The sequence below is a fragment of the Xiphias gladius genome, chromosome 23, assembly GCF_016859285.1.
Source record: "Xiphias gladius isolate SHS-SW01 ecotype Sanya breed wild chromosome 23, ASM1685928v1, whole genome shotgun sequence".
Lineage (NCBI taxonomy): Eukaryota > Metazoa > Chordata > Actinopteri > Istiophoriformes > Xiphiidae > Xiphias > Xiphias gladius.
The window spans coordinates 8620954-8643289 of record NC_053422.1 but is presented as its reverse complement, the minus strand read 5'-3'; the positions used below and the strand labels follow the sequence as shown (position 1 = coordinate 8643289).

Here is a 22336-nt window from a genome sequence, read left to right as displayed (position 1 = left end):
ACCTGTTTAAGAACCTCTGGAAAAGTATTTTAAGTAAAACATAGTTTTTGTAAGGAAAACAGTAGGAAATGATTGGGCGAGTACTCTTTCATACTATACAATTAGTGGTTGAATCTGATTCTTTAATAATACACAATTACAACAACAGAAGAAAACGTAAAACAGGTGTTTGGACAAAAGAGGAAAGCAAAGATCTCTGCACTTTTAAATAAGTTCTTCATATGTAAACAAATTTGTGCAACCTAAAATTTAATACAAAACTGATCGTTTTCACACAAAAAAAAAAAAGGTTCACCAACTTCAGCCTCTGTTTACCCAAGGTAGCAAATAAGAAAAAGTTGACTGTGTTGTCATGGCAACTTCTTCTACATCAGAAGTTGTCAGAGTTGTGATTAGGCCGCTTAGGCTGAAGGCTAATTATGGGATGTATTTAAAGCTGTGTCGCAAGTGGCTGCAATAACTAACTTCACTCAGAGGTAACACACACACACACACAAAGTGCAGAATGAACAGGAAGCCTGAACTTGTCTTTGCATGGTTGCTGTTCACTGACCCATGGAAGACAGCAGGGAACTCCCTCAGCACTATAGTCAACTGTGCGTGTGTGTATACATGCATGTCAGGATATATATTTCAAAATAAAACCTGTGTGCATGTTTTGTGTCTACATCTGCCTCCTTACATATGAGTGTGTGTGTGTGTGTGTGTGTGTGTGTGTGTGTGTGTGTGTGTGTGTGTGTGTGTGTGTGTGTGTGTGTGTGTGTGTGTGTTCGTGTTCCCAGGTATAGATCCCTTACCCCCAGTTCAGCTTTCACTCAGCAGTTTTCATTAATGTGGCTCCTCGAGGAGTCTTTCATCTCTCAGGCTTTTCCAGAAAGGTAGAATGGTCTATTTACCAGCGGAGCACCGCTAAATGCTGAAACTGCTATTATTACTACATCTACCTCCAGAATTAGACTGGTGATTAATAGAGGCTCTGTAAGTGTGTGTGTGTGTGTGTGTGTGTGTGTGTGTACAGTGTGTCTATGCAGCATTTGTGTGTACGATGGAAGTGACTTATGTAGTACAAAGAGAAGGAAACACTTTGGAAAATAGAGGAATTATCAGAGGGCAAGAGAGACGTTCCTTTTATTGCCCATTAAGTATTTTAAACCTCAAAGTGAACCACTTAGTCTCTCTTTGTATAAATCCAGATGTACTTTTGAGGCATTTGTTATCTCAGCATATCAAACAGAAAGCATAATTTACAGTACAGTGCAAGGATAGGGCAACTCATTTCCAGAACCTAAACAAACATATTGAGAATATTCCCCAATCTAAATCATGGTTGAATGTGCAAAATAATATGCTATTTTGTGTAATGTATTAGATTTAAAGAGATGAATCCATTGTGCAATATTTGCATTTTAGTCTGTATTTGCTCTGAGGATATATGAGAAGACATGGGATTTGTGGTAAGTGGTATTGAGCCACTTTTTATGAAATTATGAAAACAGTCAAGTCGGTTTGTTTATAGAGCACATTTAAAAACAACAAACATTGACCGAAGTAATTTAACCTTTAAATACACTCCAAGTTGTGAGATTAAAAAAAACTCTTACTGTGTTTAGAACAGTCGCTAATGGTCTTTCTGTGCAAGTGAACGGTACTTGGCAGTGAGAGGCAGACTGTTTACAGTTAGGAGCTCATTAGCTGAGAGGAAAAGTGGTGGCAATATTTTTGGTATCTGGCATAAATGCGAATGTTTTTGCAACTCATTTTGAAATTTCTAACACAGTAACACAGACAAAGTAAAATGGGTGGCAGATTAGGAACATGATAAGCACTCATAAAGCTTGCTGACAGGGCCGTGCTGTTGTCGGACACAAGCGTTTTTGAACTGGACAGACAGACAATGGCCTGGAAGGAACTCCAATTATTCCAAAAATCCCAGAGGAGACAACTGAGAGGACTGTATCTGAACTAGATTGTGGAAGAATTGCCAAAAAAAAAAAAAAAATCTCTCAAAAGTTGTCGCCACCCTCTCGTTGTTTGTTACCTTCTCTTCAGTCTTTTCAATCAGAAAATACAATGGCAAAACAATACAGAATGTACGTGTAATATTTCTGACATCCAGACGTGTCTCAGTAAACGTAACGAGTCTTCTGCAGGACAAATACCACGTGATAAATGTCTGTTGTAAGGTGATATATTTCAAACCACATGTTTCTGTGAGTGTGAGAGTATTTCCAACATGATCTATAGCTTCTGAAATGTCAGGAAAAACATGGTTTAGGAGTTGACCTATGCGTCTCCGGGATGTCAGCCCCTGGCAACGAATGTTTGTGGAGACAAAGAGCAGAGGAGAGAACATGACAGAAAAAAAACAGTAGGAGGAAAAGAAAAAAGAAGAGAATGACGGGCTTTATGTTGGTATTGATTGTTGACTCACTCTCACTGTCTCTCACTCTCATTTCTCTCTTCTCTCCCGACATTCTGCCATTCATCTTTCAGTCCTTTTCTTCTCTTGTCTCTCATAGTCTGGCGATCCTATTTTGGCTTTCTTCTACACACACAAACATCCCCATGTAAATTAAGTTTGTCAACAGGCACAGATAAACTGCCTCTCAACCTGAAGGTTGAAAACAGAATGGAAAATGGTTGGAGAACAGTTTAGGGGGGACAATAATTAAAAGACCGTTCTTTTTTTATGTCAGTTCTTTAAATCCAACTTTCCAAGTCCCTGTTGAAACTTGGTATTATGTACACAAAACAAATAGATAATGCAAACACCCTTCTCTATCAGCAGACCTAAACCTGAATGTCTGCTAACATTACATAACATAATTGTTATCACAATTGTAGCACAAATGGTAATAACAATTATGTAAAGTTTTCAAACCAGCATCCAAATTTGGGATACAACATATAATCGTAAATCTGACGGACAAAAATCAATAAAACTGCTGATCTACAGGGCATATTTAAGTTCCAACCTAAGTGTCAGCTGTGAAATTTTAATAGATAAAGTTTTATTTTATGACTCACTGTCACTTATCGGTAAAAAAAAACAAAAAAAACTTGGAACTCAGTAGGTGGTGTTTTACATGACAAAAGTGAAACTCACACACACAAAACACACACACACACACACACACACACACACACACACACACACACACACACACACACACACACACACACAATGTCTGCCACTCTAGACTTGGCAAGGTTTTCAAAGAGAGTGGGCATCAGGGCCCCAAAGTGTGCATCTGTGTGTGTGTGTGTGTGTGTGTGTGTGTGTGTGTGTGTGTTTCTGTCTTTGTTAACGAAACAGTACTAATTAAAATCAGAACAGCTTCAGAGCATAGCTATGTTCACCATCACCATGCATGTCATCACACACACACACACACACATAAATTACACACACACACACACATAAATTAAATACAAGCAAAAGCAAGAACACACACACACACACACACACACACACACACACACACACACACACACACACACACACACAAATGCAGACAACACAAAGCCACACAAAATATAATACATACAAATGTACACACACAAATCTCTGGCATCTCTGTGGTCTCTTGAAGTCAACAATGTTGAATTCTTCCCGAGTCGATGCTTCCCACAATCCTTTGTGCAAGATTATGACGTCAGTGACGCCTCTTGATTTTTTGTCCTCCTGCGATTGTCTGATTGTTGGCGTCTGACAATGACAATCTATGCTGAGCGACTCTGATTTCAGGCTTATATGATTTGATTGCTTAACTTGGTCAAGATGAGGTCAAAGTTGGCGACGCAATACCATTAAAACTGACTTCGACAAGATAGTTTAGGCAACAACGAGTCTAAATCTGCATTCATGTCAGGTTTCAAAGTTTTTCTTGACCTCGAAAACATCAGTTGACAAAATGATCTGACCTCAAGACTGGAGCAGCTGTTAGTATTGTATTATATTCATCAGCGGAGATCGAGATGTTCAAATTCAAAATTAGCCCATGAGGACAAAAAACTTAAACAAGTTTTTAAAATGCTCGAGAAATAAATGGAAATTTCAGCATCTACAATTGTCATACAACTGGAGGAATGGACTTTTCTACTAACACATTTCAAATCAGTCATGAGGGTTTTCTGGTGGCCAAATAGTGTAACGCTCATAGCCATGTACGTAGATCTTTGGGTCCAGCTTGGGACCTTTGTTGACATATCATCCCCCTCTCTATCTATCCCCCTTTTTATTGTTGCCCTTAATTACCACTTACAAAATAATGTCTAAACATTTTCCCATCACTTTTCATCAGGTATATGTTGTTGTATATTGGTATAAGGAAAGAAAAACTAGAGTGGAAGGTGACAAACTGCTGTCAACAGTGACCTTGCTGCACAATTACATGTGTTTACTCTGTCGCTGTGTTGATCACTCATTGGAGAGAAAATTAATCTTCATTCAGACGTAACAAAAACGCTCACACATTAAAGTTTATCGCCCTACAACAGTGCCTGGACACCTTTCATAAAACAAAATGATCACATACGCCGCAGATTTCTGAGGATGCACATCCATATGTTTCCCGGTCTGTGTTTGAGCATGTGTGCGCATTCATTCATCTTAACAACACTACAAAGACGCTCTAATGTAAGCCACATGTCTGTGTGACTCAGATTCGATTCACTCACAACAAATATGGAAGAAATGCCAAATATGCCAGAGAGTGCAACAATGAGAGACAAAGAGGACGAGGGAGTGAAAGAGAAAGAGAGGAACAGCAAACCAAGATTTACAATACTCTACCAAATAGTACAAAACCCTAATTGTTGATTGCAGATCTTAAGTGCATAAGTAGCCCACAAATCAAACTAAAACACAAGACCGTTCCAACCCTCCCTGCACATTTTTATTCATAAAGATTCATTAATTGCGCTGAAGTATGCGACTTGACTTTGCGGAGTGATTTCATTGGCCGTGAACAAATGTGCACTCTGCCAGACAAACTGACACACGTCTGATCCGTCTCTGGCTGGCACAAGGCATTGTAGTGTAACACACAAATACATGTGCGGCAGCAGGATCAGTGAGCACCTTGTCAGTGAAGTGACATAAATGTGTTTATAGGCACGAGGGCATTTGTGTGCTGTGTGCTGTGTGTGTGTGTGTGTAGACATGTTCATGCTCCTGTCAGCCAACAGCTCCTCAGCAGTTTGTCCAACACCTTGTAAAGAACAGACGTTTTGTCTACTCAGAGAGAGACAGACAGATTGTTTTGTTTTTTTCCCCACTGAAAATTGTCTCTGCTCCCCAAACAGTGTAACCGTGACATGACAGTTTGATCACCAACAGTTGTGGTAGTGGGTTTGATTCATTTCATTTCCCACTAGACTAACACAGTTACTACATGTATCCTGATGACGGCATGTAACCAATACCTGTTGCCAGAAAAAAAAGAGGCCAATATGTGAGAGAGAGTTTAACAAATTAATATATTGAGTATTGTAATTCAAAAATAGAAAACTGAAAAATCAATACAATTACAAAACATAAGAGGAAGCTGGCAAGCCTTTGTGATGGTCACGTTTATGGTAAAATAAACAAAATTATCGTGCTAATGACTTACTGATGCTAAAACACTACATACAGCACCTTTAAGTGCTACTAAATCCCTTCGGTTGGACAAATCTGGTGTGAATCAGCCCGTTAATCCTTCGCGCAGAACTAGGAGATCTGAAACAGCTACAGCAAGGCAGTGGAAATGCAGCCAAGGAGCCGCCACTAACAACATTTCTTAAGTGACCACATGAAAGTGGCCACTATGCAGTGGGTGGCGTGGACTTCAGTAGCGCTCGGCATCACTTGACGCCTGTGGCCGTTTATTTAGCTTGGTCTCTTCCTGATACTAAGTGGTGCCGGCATTTGTTTGCTCTCCCTCTCTTTGGTTCTTGATATTCCTTCTTGCGTTGTCTGTCTCACAAGCTCACTGTCATTTCCTCTAGGCCCCACTAGAGCATGTGTCCCCCCCCAGACATTCTCTGTCTCACTCTCAACATGATTATTTTTTCTGGTCTGTGTGTTTCTAGCTATTACATGCTCTCTTTCTCTGTGTCTTTTTCGGTCAGCCTGTCCGTCTCCCTCTCTGGTTCCCCAGGCTCTTTTCTTCTTTTTTGCTGTGTGTCTCTATATCGATTTATGAGCGCTTTTACATGGAGTAAGCACCAGGTTACTGTGGGCTTTATGTGGTCTGAGTGTAAATCTGTTGTTTTCTGAGGTTTTGAGTATTTGTGACACACTCATTTTTCACCACGCTGTGACTTCAAATGTTCCAACCCCAGGAAAAACTGAAAGATTTAAAGGAAACAGTGTCTTATATCAGGGAGCAGCCCTCTCGTATCATCAATGCACTTAAAAGAAATGAGGCATGATTTCAAAATAAGATCCAGACAAGGGAGAAACCTGAATATTGACCGGCAGTATGTAAACATGGATTTTAAAGTAACCAGATTACTACAGTGCATGTTAATGCATTTTCTGATTTCCTGCATAACGTTGTTTCTGCCAGTGAACGGGTTTCTCTCACCCTTTCATCTTCTCTCTCTTTTCTTGTCTTTTTCTTTCCCTCTCTTTCTCCCTCTCCATTTCTCCCGACCCTCTCATCGCTCTCTCTCTCTCTCCCTGTCATTGTTTCAAAAATGATCATTTTTCCTCCTCCTCCCTCTCTCGGTATGTCTCTCCGTCTCCACATATTTATTTCGCCTTTTTTCCAGTGTTGGTAACTGCAGCTGGCTGTTTATTGATGTTCAGTGGTGGAGACAAACTTCTGCACATCAAACATCCCTCTGCCACCATCATCATCATCATTATCATCATCTCCTGCTGGCACTTGAAATTTGTTTTTCTTTCTTTCTCTCACTGATTCAGCCCCCTTATGTTATACTACCTATAGAAATGGCCATTTCCTGTATCCAGAACGAGTAACATGAATACAGAATCCCAGCCACATACCAATACTCCCTATTCAGATTGACCAGAGGGTGTGTTTTATTTATTTGACGATTTACGTGTTTTTTTGTTTGTTTTTTTTTACAAATCGGGGCTTTAACATCGAAGCCTCATCAACTTTCTAAATTAATATGCATAACCATATACACATAGATCATGACTTATTTTGGTTATAACAAGGCTACAGCTTCTACCACTTAATGAGCCAGTAAATTAGTATTTATTCTAAGCTTGACAAAGTTAGTGCCAACACAAGGTTTCCATTTAATCCAAAGTATAATGAACAATCTGGTATGTGTTCGTGGTATAAACAGAATAATCAACCTCGAACTGAAAATAAAACCTGCTTTAGAGTCAAAACCCTCTCCCAGATGTGATTTTGTTTCTGTCACGTATTTGTTCATTGTTTTATTCATCCATCTTTCCACCACGCACAGTGTCTTAGACACCAGTGAATGGATTTTGGCAAAAGTTGGACGACTGATGCACCTCGCCACAGCGGTGTAGCATTTCCAAAATTATACAAATTACCCCGAGGGGGAAATGCCATAATTATAGCGAAAAACAAGCTGTCAGATTTGTTTATAGTAAAAGCCTTGGAGTACAGGTTTCAGTAGAGAGTTTTAGTTTCACACTGTGTAAATGCAACATTATAGACTTAAGGAATCAGTTCTGTGGGAAATATTGTCCTCTTTTTGCTAGAAGCGTTGCAAAATTTTCTACAGATTCTGTGAAGATGGCCTACCTTTGCAACAAAAATATAAAAGTAAAGTAATCTAAAGAAATTCTATGACCACTGGATGTGTAGCAGTCCCACTGCTTTATACCGGAGAGGCTGTGGTGACTTGGTGGCCTTATAAAACGAAGCTACGAATTAGCGGGCAGGCCACTGGAGCCTATTGTCTTTGATTGAAACAGAAACCTACTACAGGCACGCTGAGATACACATAAGGCTACGGGGTTATACCACGAGCGTGAAGCTGCACTTGTAAAAATGACCAAAATTCAGCCTGACAAGTTTACAGAGAGTATGTGTGCAGCTGAGAGCACACACACACACACACACACACACACTTTCTTTGCCCCTGAGCACATAGGGTTTTCTCTGTCTTTACTCTCATTCCTAAATATACATTTCACTTCTTTTATCTCTCTCTCTCAACTACACACTTTACCTTTGCCATTGCTAGTGTTGATTATGTGCTAGTCTAAGAGTTTGAGAGTTTTCAGGTCACATTTAGTTTCTTTACAGATATGGACACACATAAAACGAAGACAAGGATATTTAAATGCAGCAAGGGAGCATCTGACAACTGCAGAAGAGCCGTTGCTGTTTGACTCCTGATGATGGTTAGAGCAGCACAATGACGCATACATAAACACAAACTCTAACACACTGGCAGTCAGCTCACAAAAGCAGATGCTCTGGCTGACTAAACACACAACTGCAAACACACTCGCAAATACTGTACATAAAGCAATGAACACTCACTCAAACGCACACCTCTGACAGGTTATCGGATATCTGCATAACATTAGCCTTCCCCTGCTGACAAGTTGGTTACCCTGTCAAAATCAAGGTTGTGTGAAAGAATTAAAAAGAAAAGAAAAGAAAAGGAGGAGAGAAGAGGAAAGACGAAAGAGGGGAGGAGGGTACATGACTTTTTCATGATTACATATTTCTTTGTTTAAACACAAAAATGAACATTCCTGCTTCACTTGTTTTGTTCACACTGGTACAAACAAAACAGCTTATACTGTGTGTGTCCCTCTCTCTCGCTGTCCTACACACACATACACAGAGAAAACAGTGACGTCGACACACATTTTCAGCCGTGAGAAGAATTCTTAACCCAAACAAGATAAACCCTCATGTTTGTAACTTGGTTTGAACGACATATACAACCTGTCATGGCTTTTTCGGATCTTTAATTATCTTTCTCAAGCTAAAAATAACAGTTTCTTATAATCTCCCACTCAGTTATTTTTTCATACAATTTCTTAACAATATTAGCCTTTTTTTCTATCGCAGCGTGCCTTTATTTGGGTAGGTTCAGACAGAGTTATAAACTTCTCTTCAAAGACAACATAACTGGTATGTCTTGAGATCCAATCCTGACATTTGTAGACAAGTTTTAGTGCCAAAATAGCATCGTCAATGTTTTTCTAAATGTAAATGTAATTGTAACAACATTTGGGCTATTTTAAAGTTCAAAGAATTGTGTTTGAGTTCAGCAAGTGGAGCCCCAACGGTTACATAACATCAGAAAAGTCTGAAGTCATGTTTGTGACTGACTGGGGGTTGATTGGGGTTCTCTCTCTCTGTGCGTTTGTGTGCTTCTGCTTTAGAGACGTAAGCCCTTTTCTCATAAGTCCGAACCTGAATCTCACTCCGGAAGTTGTCCGGAGTTGCCCTTTTACACGCATAGCACACAACAGGGCATTGTCCGTGTCACACGCGTTCTCAGCTACTGGAAATACTCTGTTTGGTTTAGGCGAGCGGTGGCGTCTGGGTAGAGCATGCAGTAGGCATGACGGGACGCAAAAAGTACGCTGCGACGACCCTTCCTCTTCACCCTCGGATGTTTGTCTTCTTCCGGTTTCACGCCAGTCGCATGATAGTAATGTCACCAACCGACCACTCGCTCTCTACGAATTCCCTGAACGCTTAACTGCTCTATTCACACACTGGCTCAATCAGACATAACATGGGCCTGGTACTAGGGAGCTGGCAGGGTAAAGTCCATTTAATGTCCGGCCCAACTGATTTGGACATTTGAGTTCTCACCTACAGCTCCTCCGGGCAATGTCTAGATAAGTTCAAGGCTGCAGTGCATGTGTGAAAGCATTAATAGAGAGAGAGGAGGAGAGAGAGGCAGAAACAAACAGGGAAAATGCACATACAGTTGGGATGTTTTCAAGGCTGTGTGCGCGTTTGTGAGTGTTTGTGTCATGTATAAATATATCTCTACAGGTTTTAAAGTGGCTTTGTGGTGTTCTGTATTTAGAGGAGTCCTGGTTAAATCCTCTCTCTCCCCATTCATGTGGCTGACTCTCTCTCTCTCCCTCTTTACTTCTGCTGAGTCTTTCATTTCATCTATCTTCTTTCTCCTCTTTCTGTCTCACCAACAGATTGTTCCTAACTGTCTCTCTCTCTCTCTCTCTGTTCGTCTGTCTGTCTGTCTCTCTATCATACATTCTATGTACTGTAAATAAAAATCTTTGACATTCAATATCTTTTCTTTCTTCCCTTATGCTGACTCTTTTCACCGGGCTGCAAAGCATGTACAGTGCTTCAAGAGAAGGAAGATTGTTGTGAAGTAGGTTCAGGTGGACTGCTGACAGTTTAGGTATTTTGTTGTACTTGGTCGGCCTTTAAAGCGACGTTCAGCCATTTTATTCCCTCTCTGGTACTGAGTATTTCATGAGAACCACCCCAACCACTATACAAATCACTGAATGTACAGCCTCACTTTCACGATCTCTCAATATCAATTTTCTTTTTTTTCAAGGGCTATAAAACAATGAAATAAAAGGAAAACTAACACAAAAAGCAAGGTATTATTGTTTTGACGTGCGCCACACACCACCTGTGTGTGTTGCCCTTAAGAGGTGTGTCCAAAATCTCAGTTGGGTTAAGTGCTGTTTTGACTACTAACACCATAACATAAGATTCATTTCATTGTCATCTGCATCAAACCATTCTGTGACCCCTCGTGGCCTTTATATGAGAGTATGAATCTGTTACGTTCCTCCACTCATTTACCCAGGTTTTTTTCTATAAATTTATCACCTGTGTATCTAACACTAGAAGCAGAACATACTAAACATGTAATGATCGTCAAATTGACTGCTTGGTAAATTAACATGAAAATCCAGATTGATGGTCTAGGTCATAATCTGTGGTATTGTTAATGGAAACGTTCTCAAAATACAGACCATATTTCCCATTAACACCTCTGTTTGCATTCACTAAAGGGATATTGGGCTGTTCAGTCAAAGGTTTTTTTATTTTATTTATCAAACACTGTTTACTCATGCTATCTGCCATCTAAAACTCTTAAAAATGTTACCTCCGTTTGCGCTGGAAGGACAGCATCACTGCCCTCTGGTTTTATAGAATAAAGCAATCCACTAGATTTCCAGCCAACTCGACAAGGGGGGCACATGATTTTAAACTCAGTCTAGAGGTTGGGTAGAAGCCGCCAATCTTCTTGGTGGTGGATCTTTTTTTGTTTGCACTGTTTATTCTAATGTTTCAGCCTCAATATGGTCATGATTTAGGAATGTTAAGATGTTACATGTAGCAGCTTATGTTAGTTATTTTTGCTGTTGACTCATCTGCAGTGGTACACGGATGATGTAAAAGCTTCCAGAGTTCGTTAGCTCTTTATAGCCAGAATGTTACACCACAGTAACATAATGACAAACAGACAAACTTTTAGGTTTAGTTACACTATGCAGCTCACCGCATGACACTGCAGTTAAGGAAGAACTTGTTCCCAAAATAGTTTTGTGTCTTCTGGTAACATGAGGATGATCTGCTCCACAACAAAACCTGTAAGAAAAGGTGTTTAAAATTCAGGACAGGAAGATATGACAGTGAGTTTGTGATATAGCACTTAACCTGTGGAAGGGGAAACACTGATCCTCAGTCAGTCAGTCACCTGTTTTTTCTTCTGAGAGGACCCGTGTACAGTGTAAAAATTTCACTAGCCTAGGTTTAGTGATAATTAAAATTTACATACACAAGAGGATTCACACCCTTTGAAGTGACATTTCTGGAAGAGCAAAAGCAAATATCACAGCTACTACCCTTCTTAACTTTTCGATCAGTTGTGAAACACTAGCCACACATGTGAGAGCCCGGCCTTTGCGTGAATGTGTTTGTGTGACAGTGAGACTGATGATGAGAGAGGAAAAAGAGCGACAGAATTGGTTCATGTTTGTTTGCATCAAATGTGTGTGATCATGAGATACAGAGTGTTTGTGGGTCATTTGGTTTTTTGTGAGTGTGTTTGACTTTGATTACACCAGAGCAATAACAACAGTTTGGGTTCATTTGTAACAATCAGACTTTACTTAAACAGAATAAATCACAAGTCTAACTTCTGACACGCACACATGCAAGCGCATTCCCTTGTATGCCCAAAGACTGAAGGTTTTACTCTCTAGACACCTACATGTGTCTGCCCATGTGCCCATGTGTGTGCGTAGTGTGACATTAGCCAGTTCCAGCCATGTAGTCTGTAGCCATAATAATGGTCACCAGAGTAAGCAGTAGCTACCTAGACCTCCCACAAAGTGAAAATGTTACACACAAATGCACATACACAAACACGTACACGAACTGAAACATTCACACTGACTTTCATTCACTAAACCATGAAGTTAATCAAGCAACACAGCATGTCTGATATATGTTTAAGCGTCTGAAGTGGGTTTATAAAACAAGAAATCAGTTTTTCAGACATGTCAGCAACATTTCAGAAAACCAAGAGAGTTGAGTTTCTTTGTATAGAATTCCTATTTCAGTGAGGATTGAGACTGGTATAAACTAACAATGATACCAGGGAGGCTTTCCAGAAAAGTGGTATCCAGACCATAAACTTGAAGTCTGACCTAAATTTTCCAGACATCAACTGATTTCATTGGGGGAAGCCAAAGTCCCTCAATCTCTAATATGCTGAGTCCAAATTCTGTGCATCTGCAGATCCTTCATTATCAGTTGATTTCTTATACTGAAACACCCAATTTCAACTTGACCTCTGCAGAGTTAAAAAAGTTACTTAATTAGGTAATAGTATACTTGACTTGCTCTAATTTGGACAAAAATAGATTTTGGAGCCTTATGACCCCAGGGAGAGACAGTGTGGTCATTTTGTTGACTGCTCTGTGTTTTCAGACAACACTGTCGCCAGACAAGAACGTCAATGATTCTGCAAAACCTTTTTTGACTTTTTTTTTTTTTTTTTTTACATCCAGTGCCAGCATTTTTGAAACTCTTGCTTTCTACAGTATCTGTGCCTAGCAACCACGGCAAGGTTAATGTTAGGGAAAGCTTGTGGTTGGGGCAGACCTTGCAGATCTGTGAAAGGACATAAACTCTGGACACCTGCATGAAAGTCGGGCACACTAAATTTCCATCCAACACGCCCTTACTGGCCGCTGTGTTTTATAAAAGGCACATTACCTTCTGCATTGACACTGAATGTAAATTGTGAGGTGTGGAATCATTCAACATGGACATATTTCCTGGGGAAACTGGGCTGTCGGTCAATTTAATAATTCTCCGGGACTTTCCCCAGACTGTCAAGCTGCACTAAAGAACATTAGGCCTTGTGGGAGTCCTTTACAATATGTAACTTGCTGCGGACACACAAAGTGGGGTTTCTGCACTTTTTTTTGACCCCACACTGAGCTGGAGCTTCATTTTATACAGACTGTGGGCCACATGTCACCTTAAAGTAAATAACCGGGAAACACCATTTCCCAGAATTCAGGGAGAGATTGAAGACAGACACCCACAGATGACATAACCATAACTCTACAGCAGCAGCTAGACTGTAGGTCGGGTTTCAGCTGCTACAGCACTTTAAGAGATTTATTTTGAAATCAGATAGCCACCACTTGAAAAACAATATATTCTTACAACATGATTAATAGCATGAAATTAAATCATACCTTGATATCTTAAAAACACTAACGTCAGTATACAAGTTACAAAAATATAACGCACCATTGATAAGGTAATGAACCTGGGTAATATTTTATCCAGATTGATTATTGCTGCCTTTTCTTATTCCTCTTTGTTGATCATTACTGAATTTCAGTGTTTGACCTCTACAGTATGGATTTTTCTGTCTGCCCACTAATCCACTGTGCTGCCCAGGAAACTATGTGAGTCCTGGAAAAAAAAAAAAAAAAAAAAAAAAATGCTTGAAACAAGCAGTCTGGAGTTTCACTATAAAAAAAAGGAACAGTGACAAGAAACTGAAAGCTTTGTTGAGGAAACAATCTGTCTTTCCTCTGTCTATCATCTTATATACATTATTGTAATTATGGGGGACATTACATTTGTTTAGTGGTTTGACTTTTGTTAGTAATGGAGTGTAGTGTGTATACGACTCCATTGTGCTTTTACTACTGAAACCCACCCCGTCAACACATGCATGCACACATACACACAAAAGTAAGCCAGAAGCCAGTTGCCAGGTTTTTAAAACATCCTTTAGGAAAAATAAAGCATATCAAATCAGAGGCAGATCATTAGTCCAGTCTGTAAAATGGGGGGAAAAAAAAAAAAACAGGTCAACAATAAACAAAAGCTTCTATTCTCTTAGAGATCCTACTCACAGAATCCACTGCCCTACTACCTCTTCCAACCTCCTGTCATCTCCCATTTCTCGCTTTATTTTGTCTTTTCCTCTCCCTCTTCTTCCTGTCTTCACCTGCCACTCAGGCTTTTTTTGTTTCCCCCCCTCTCCTGCTGCTAACATTCTCCCATTCCCCTTCACGCCAACCCACTCCACTCCTGCTCTCCCTCACATCTCTCACCCTTCCCTATCCTCCTCTTCCTCCTCCTGCAGCTTTCCAGGGAGCCAAGTCTGTTTTTGATTAGCCTTCTCATGTAGACCTAAATTGTGATTAAACACAGTGCGAATGTGTTTGGCCCGGTATCACTTTTGCCTCTCTCTTAAATATATGTACAGACACACGGACGCACGCACCCACCACACACAGACGCAAGCAAAGTCAGAGACATGTATATAAGTAGACGTGTACAAACAAATGCAAGACATATACAAACATAGATGTATGCAGACGTAAGCAGAGACAAATTACTAAACTATGTATACACATTTAGCATAAAAGATCAGACATAAGAATATATACAAATACACACTGCATACTGTATATTCATACACATATATACCCAAATTGCACACGTTAAGACATTCAACGTCAATCACAATCATGTACGTAAGCACACACAGATATACAAATGGACACACATACAGATATAGAGTATGTGCCTACATACATTCCCTATCACCCATTAGAGTAAACAGGTCAAGGAGAAGTCTCTGAGTTTTAACTATGTGTACTTAGCTCTGCGGCTACTTCCCCCGTCAAACTCACCTTTATTTGCGAGGTTAAATTACTACCACGTGCAGCCTCTGCGCTATTTCGGTGCAAACATATAAAAATTCTTTGCCACATAAAAAGAAAAAGAAAAAAAACAACAAAAAAAAACCTACAGGTCCACAGCCTCCCACGAACTTTTCATAGATTCTGGCCCTGCGGCTAGCTAGCTAGATGGCTAGCTGCTAAGGTAGGCAGCTGAAAGGGAAAGGTGCTGCTGCCATGAACTTTTAGACTGCCTTGTTGGTGAATTCACCCAGCTAAGAAACACTATGGGTTATTTTCTTCACACATTTACATAGGAAGACAAAAAAAGGCCTACACACACACACACACACACACACACACACACACACACACACACACACAAACGTTATAACGTTTAGCCTCTTGACTTACTGCAATCACAGCATGAAAACCAAACTCAAAGCATTCTTATTCACAAACTTTGCAAAGTGTTTAACAATTGGCTTGTGAGACACAAACTTGTACAATAATATGAAATACATGTGTGGAAATGCAACAAAACTTTGGCAGCGTTTCAAAGCAAGAGCAACAGTCATTTTAAGCACAGGTTGTTCAGAACAGGCAAAGTTTAGAGATAGAAACAACAAAATTTTATTCACATGTTCATGCTGGAAGCAGAACAGAGTCGGTAAAGAAAGAAAGAGTGTGTACGAGTGTGTATGTGTGCTTATGAGAGAAAGGGGGGCCTAAGGGGCTGGTTGTGGGCCAGCCAAATCTCAGCATCAGGCAGCATCCACAGGAAAGTAAGAGAAAGGAATACACAGACACAACGAGGGCTATGTGTCATTATCTTTTCTTTTTATCCCGCTGGACCACTGTCACAGTAGTACTTTGTCCTGAACACGCGTACCTGTAGAAAGCCAAAGACTCAGAAAGGGCAATTACAGACCCAGTGTGTAGATTTTACCCAGGAGAAATCCAACTGGGGAAATACGGTTTCTTTAATCCCATACCCTGATTACAGGAACAAGGTTCTTTGCTTAGATGATCTGACAGAAATCACGTTACAGCAGCCAACAGTAACCCATTTACTTGAGTGCATATAAACACAATGAGTATCACATTTTGTACTTTAACATTAGCAAGTATGAAGTAATGTATGAAACTTTTGGAATAAAACTTCTCCTGGATATTCAAAATCTTTCAAATTATCCCAGAATCTATCTGTTACTTTCTTTCATTCGGTCCCTCCCTCCTGGTTTTCGGTATCTCTCCACAGTGTGTATTTATCTAAATATGTCTTGGGACAAAATCGCACTTCCGTCTGGGCTGTGGGAACACACACACACACACACACACACACACACACACACACACACACACACACACACACACACACAAACACAAGCTGTTAAGAGCAGCCTCCTTTTAGTAGGGCTCTGGTCAGGTTCCCTCCTTAAAAATCTTCCCTTCTCCGAATACCAGTGAATCTCAGTGTGGACCCTGTGGTGCAGCTCCATCCTGGAGACTATTGGCCTCCTAGTGCAGCATCAAACCAGAACACTCACTGCCGTTTCAACTTGTGTTAGGATGAAATAAAACAAGTAATATTTCAAGACTGAATGCAAGTAAGATTGACAAACCAAACAGAATGCACACACAGTGTACTGCTGTGTATGGGCCCTGTGGTGCAGCTCCATGTCTGGTCCTACAAACCTTGTGGTGCAGCTGCATACCATGGTTTATACTTCTGAGTCATGTTTAATTATTAGTAAGTTCTGTCGTGGGTGTGTGGTTTAGCATAAAGTCTGCCATGCACCAACACACAAACACATATACGCAATTCTGCATCCAGCGTATGTGGAGTTAAATCAGCAGGAGAGCTGGCGTGAGAGAGAGATGATTTGTGTGTGCTTCTGTGCGTGCTTGTGTGTCTGTGTTTGCGTTTGTGTTTCTGAGACTTATTTGTTTCTCGCCAGCACCGAGTGACGTGAAAACCAAACATGAGGGCCTGGAGACTAGTGACAAGAAAACAATCGCAATTCCTGACAGCAATGCAAATACATCAAAGCTGTTTGTTGTGTTTGTGTGTGGGTGTACGTAACACAGAGCGCATATGAAAATAGAGAGAAAGGGAAAGAGTAGTAAATGAGTGAACTAGCACATGATTAAAAAGTGGACACACACGTGAGTTCCAGCAGTTTACGTTCACCCCTCACCCTTCCTGGCCATTCCCAACAATCGCCACTTTGCAACCAATCACTGAACACACAGAGTACACCCACTTCCTGTAACACTAACCGTAACATTCCAGCAGGTGAACTATGGCAGTCGCCTCTAAATGGACAATTATCCAAGATTAAAGGCAACCTCCTCGTCTTTCTCCATTAACTTAATTAGGAGGAAAAGACATCTCAGATGACCCCCGCTCCCCGCAGCCGTCCCTCCCTCTCTCATTCCTCCCTTTCCATCCAGCTTCTTTTCCCCTGACTTAACCAGCTAAGTTGTATTTACAGTAACAGCCAGGGAGGGTTACGTCTGCACTTTCAAATCTGGGAGCTCCATGAAGCACTTGGAGGTTAAGTGCCTTGCTCAAGGGGTAGCCTATTCGTGCTTAGGGGCATGTCTTATTACCATTCAATCAGTTCACTCATCAGTGCAGGGATTTAGGCTGGCAACCTTCCAGGTAATGATTTGTTGACCGTTAGACTCTTCTCAGCCATTTTCATTCCCCAACATATCCATCCAGCCCTTTCTAACTTATGTTGCATTTCATTTCATTTCCCCCCACAGCTATTTCTTTTTCCCAGCCTGTACTTACACTTTAATTTGTTAGGTGTTTATCTAACAGTCTTATCCGGGGCTGGCCTACAGTTAGTGAACACGCAGGGATTAGGCATCATTCTCAGGGACACTTTGATTGCATAAAATCCTTCACCAGCATCCCTGTGCCGGTGAAGGATTTTAAACTCACTTCTCTTTCCATTTAGCCAAAACCCTTTTAGGTTGAATGTTTGGCTGCTGGCATCCCTGCTGCGATGCATTGTATGGGGTGCAGGGAGGAAACTGCGGCATTAGAGAGTGGGAAGAAGCTAAAAACTAAGAAAGACACCAGAAGCTTCACTACACTACAGCATTTTATCAAGATTCTTGAGTAACAGCTTAGTTTGTTAGTTTTTATTGTTTACATTAGCTTTTTCAATGCAGGATTATTTTTTTTGGCATACCACCTTTGCTAATTTACAGTAAATATGAATTTAAATTGAAATTCTTACGTAGAATGCTGTTTCTTACTGCTTGTGCAATACAGTGATTTAATTCGATTAAGCGTAATCTGTGCTGAATAGAGGCCACTGTGGCCGCAAGTTGCAATTATGGGATAATGGTAAATGCTAAAACATTGTGTAACAGCAGCACAAGAAGAGAACGGTGATAGAGTCAGCAAACTCACTATGTCCAGTTTGTTAACATTAGCTACCATTAGCCACCCTAAGCTACTGGTCATACCAGACCAAGTAAGTCTGTAGCAGCAAAAGCCCCGAGAGTTCTGAATTGAGCAAGGGTGAGTGTTATGTTGATGAATTCAACTTTTCATTTGTGATAGGCAGATTGTGTTATTTCATCTTTTAAAAATTACACATTCGTGTTTTAAATAGTATAGTTCAGAAGTGCAGATTGTGATTCATATATCTGCACTCTCATTTGTGATAACATGCCCACAGTCCCACCTGTAAAAACACATGACGGTTCTGCATCTATGCCGTATCCAATGTTGAAGCATGGGCAAAATTCACCTTCTACATAATGTACTACTGAGTATCTGAGGCCCAACTGGAGCAACAGGGGTGAAGGAAAAGAGGAAATATCTTGCGATTCTGACGATACTCTCATTTTTCTTCTTCCTCGCACCCCTCTCCCCTCATGCAAACCAATCAACTGTAAACTGAGCCCTTTAATGGGGGAGAATGACGCTGCTCCATGAGTATCACTGGTAGTAAACCGGCACTGGTTCAGATGAAAGTGCACTAGGGGTCCCCTGCACACAACATACCCCTCACACACTTTCACAGACACACACACAAAACATGCACAAACATGCGCTAACTCCCAGAGGAGAAAGTGGAGATAACAGCATGGGGCTCAGTCTGGGTCAGTGTTATTAGACAGGAGACTAACAGCCATCAAGTTACTTAGCAAAGTAAACCTCCCTGATAAACTGTGATGTGCACTGATGCACAAAAGCTGTCTGACCAATGGCTTGCATTTTTCCATCCGCGCCATCATGACTGTTGCTCTTCAAACCAGAGATTCACAGCCTTTCTAGCAAATGTATTCAACTCAAAGCTCGAGCTTACTGTGCGATACTGTGTGTGTGTGTGTGTGTGTGTGTGTGTGTGTGTGTGTGTGTGTGTGTGTGTGTGTGTGTGTGTGTGTGTGTGTGCGTGCATGTGCTGTTTGACCACAGTCTCTGAAAACTGTGGGGGGAGGCAACCGCAGGCTGCACAAGCTGAAACCCACAGACTCCAGTCCTCCATCCATCTCACCATCCCCATCTTTGCCCCCCCCGACCCCCACCAAGCACCTAGTGCGGCTACAGAGTCCGATCCCCTTCATCCATCTACTCCCAGCCTTCATCCTCCACCAGGATACTTTCAACCATCCATCTCCCCCCTTCACATGACCGCCCTGATACCTATAGTTCATCTGTCTTTGTCAGGCAGTCACCAGCCGCACTTACTACTCAATTAGAACATTTTCCACTAAGGGACAACCTCTTCTAGCTTTATATCGTTTGCTTCGTTCATCCCCACAGATTCCAAGACTCTGGTAAAAACTATTATCAAGCCTGATACCTCCCACCCTCCTCAAAAGTAAAACCTCCAACCTATGCCTATTTTCCCTTAATGCTAGTCCAGCTCCTTCCCTCTCCTCCCACATCCAAACCTCAGACCACAGAGCTTTAATAGGAGGGTTAAGAGGTAATTCCTATCACACTGCCATCATTTAATATCTAACCAAGGCTGACAGAGAGGAAGGTTACGAACCTAAACCAGAAAGCCACCAGCAAACCTTGTCTCCTCCTCCTTACTTTCCTGCTGTTATTCTATCTTTCAGCCTCCCTCCCCCTGACTTTTGCTCTCTCTCCTCTCATCCTACCTCCATTTTTTCCTCTTCTGTATTTCTCCTTTACGCGCTCTCCCGTCTACATACCTTGCTATTTACATTTCCCACTTTTCCTCAATTTGCAGAAAAAACACAGCGTGGATGGGATAAAAAGCAATGAAAAAAAAAAGCAGGAAGAGAAAAACGAGAAAAGTGGAAAGAAAAAAAAATTAAGAGAAGGAGGAAACTCCAGACACTGTAATTTAGACTGTGCTGATGGCAAAGTAGGGATATAAAGAACATGAGATTTATAATATTAAGCTTGGAACGCGTTCACCATTTCCACTCTCTTACTAAGTTGTCTGAGAGCTCTATAGGGATCCATATTCGACCGGTGACAAATAAAAGCTATCGAAACCAATTAGGGGTTTTATGGAATAGTAAGCCAGGCAACGAAGGAAATAAGACTGTCACTCATAAGAACAAGGAAAAAGACAAACAGTGAGATGTGGCACGCGTAATTAAGTGTGTGTGTGTGTGTGTGTTTGCATCTTTCACTGCGTGTCCCTGATGTTCACACGGGGGGTTTCTGACTGTGTGTGATCCTGGAAGCCACAGTTGACGTAAATGACAATTTGATTTCAGCCATAACAGTCTACTTTGCTGTCGTCAGCAATTCATCACACACAACCACAAATACATGAAACACACGATCAGTCTGCCCTGTGTTTTAAACGGAGGTTTCACAGTGTACACCCCACTGAGAAGATTTCATCTTTCTGCGGCTTTTCTGCCGACACAAGAGGTCATATTGAGAAAGTGTTGCAGAAAATTCATATCAATTCATTGCCATTATGGCCGACCACTGTTGACAAAGAGAATACTGTAACTACAATTAGAAAAACAGCTTTGTTTTAAGGTTAATGAAGCTTTTTTAGATAATCCAGTTAGTTTAAAGGGTTTTTTTTTTTATTTCTAAGGTGTAAGAGACAGTTTTCACTAGAAAGCAATGATCTATTATTTACTGTAGATAAGACCCCTGCTGATGTTGGAAGAATCACACTGTGGACAGAAGAGGGGAATGTACTGTAGATTTCATGGTTAATTTCAAAGTAAGACACTTCTTTGGGCATTTTGAAACACTCTGACTCTGCAATGACTCTTGTTTGCAAATGGAAACCCATTTAACTGTTGCAAACCCAAGATGACTGGACCTGCCATTCTCTGTGAAGAAGTGAGCTGCAAACTTTACAGACCCATTCAAAAGCTTTTCCGTAAAGTATTCATTTAATAACCTTAAATACCTAAAACTTGAATAATGTCAAAAAACACAGAAAGACAAGTAACAAAGGAATATGCTTTTTCATCAAAGAAAGGTTACAGTAGCTTCCAAGGTGTGTTTTCTGCTTCATGGAAACATTATGAAAGAAAATGACAGAAGTGAAAAGTTTCATGTCCCAGCGCTGCTATTTCCTATCCTAAGACCTTGCAACACAAACACATGCAAGTACAGATACTGTGTATCAATATGGTGTATACATGCATGCACGCATAGATGACATATAAGCTTGAGAATGGGGACAATAATGACTGCAGACAAATACAAAAGCAAGCATTCGCACACACAGTCACTTGAAGGCAGCCCAATATAAACAGCAAAGTTTAGAAGGTGTTTCACCTTCAGCCTAAGCTGACAGAGACCCTCCGAGGACAAGACAAATACAAAACCTGAGTGGAAAGAAAGAGTGCAGACAGAGAGAGCACAAGGGAGGAAAAGGAGACAGGGTGGGTGCCACTACAGGACTGAAACAGAGAGAGAGAGAGAGAGAGAGAAAGATGTCTGGGAATGTTAGATGAAAAAGAGAAAGAAGGCGGGCAAGTGGGAGGATTCTCTGCATAAGTTTGACCTTCTCTTACACTCTGAATACTCTGGGAAAACTCCATATTCCCGAATAAAAATGCCTCAACGGTCCAAGCAAAACATTCACTCCAGGCACACTTTCACCTTTTAAAATGGTGCACGTGCACACACACACACACACACACACACACACACACGCGCACTGTTTTTCACCTCTCAACAGGAGCACAGAGCAGCACTGTGTCACCTGGCACGGGACTTGAACC

General features: G+C 40.9%; 1 protein-coding gene across 1 annotated transcript in view; it reads right to left on the bottom strand.

Annotated features, from left to right (window-relative positions):
* The window catches only part of slit3 (slit homolog 3 (Drosophila)), a 248394-nt gene that overhangs the window by 199558 nt on the left and 26500 nt on the right, over nt 1-22336 (bottom strand). The window lies entirely within an intron of this gene.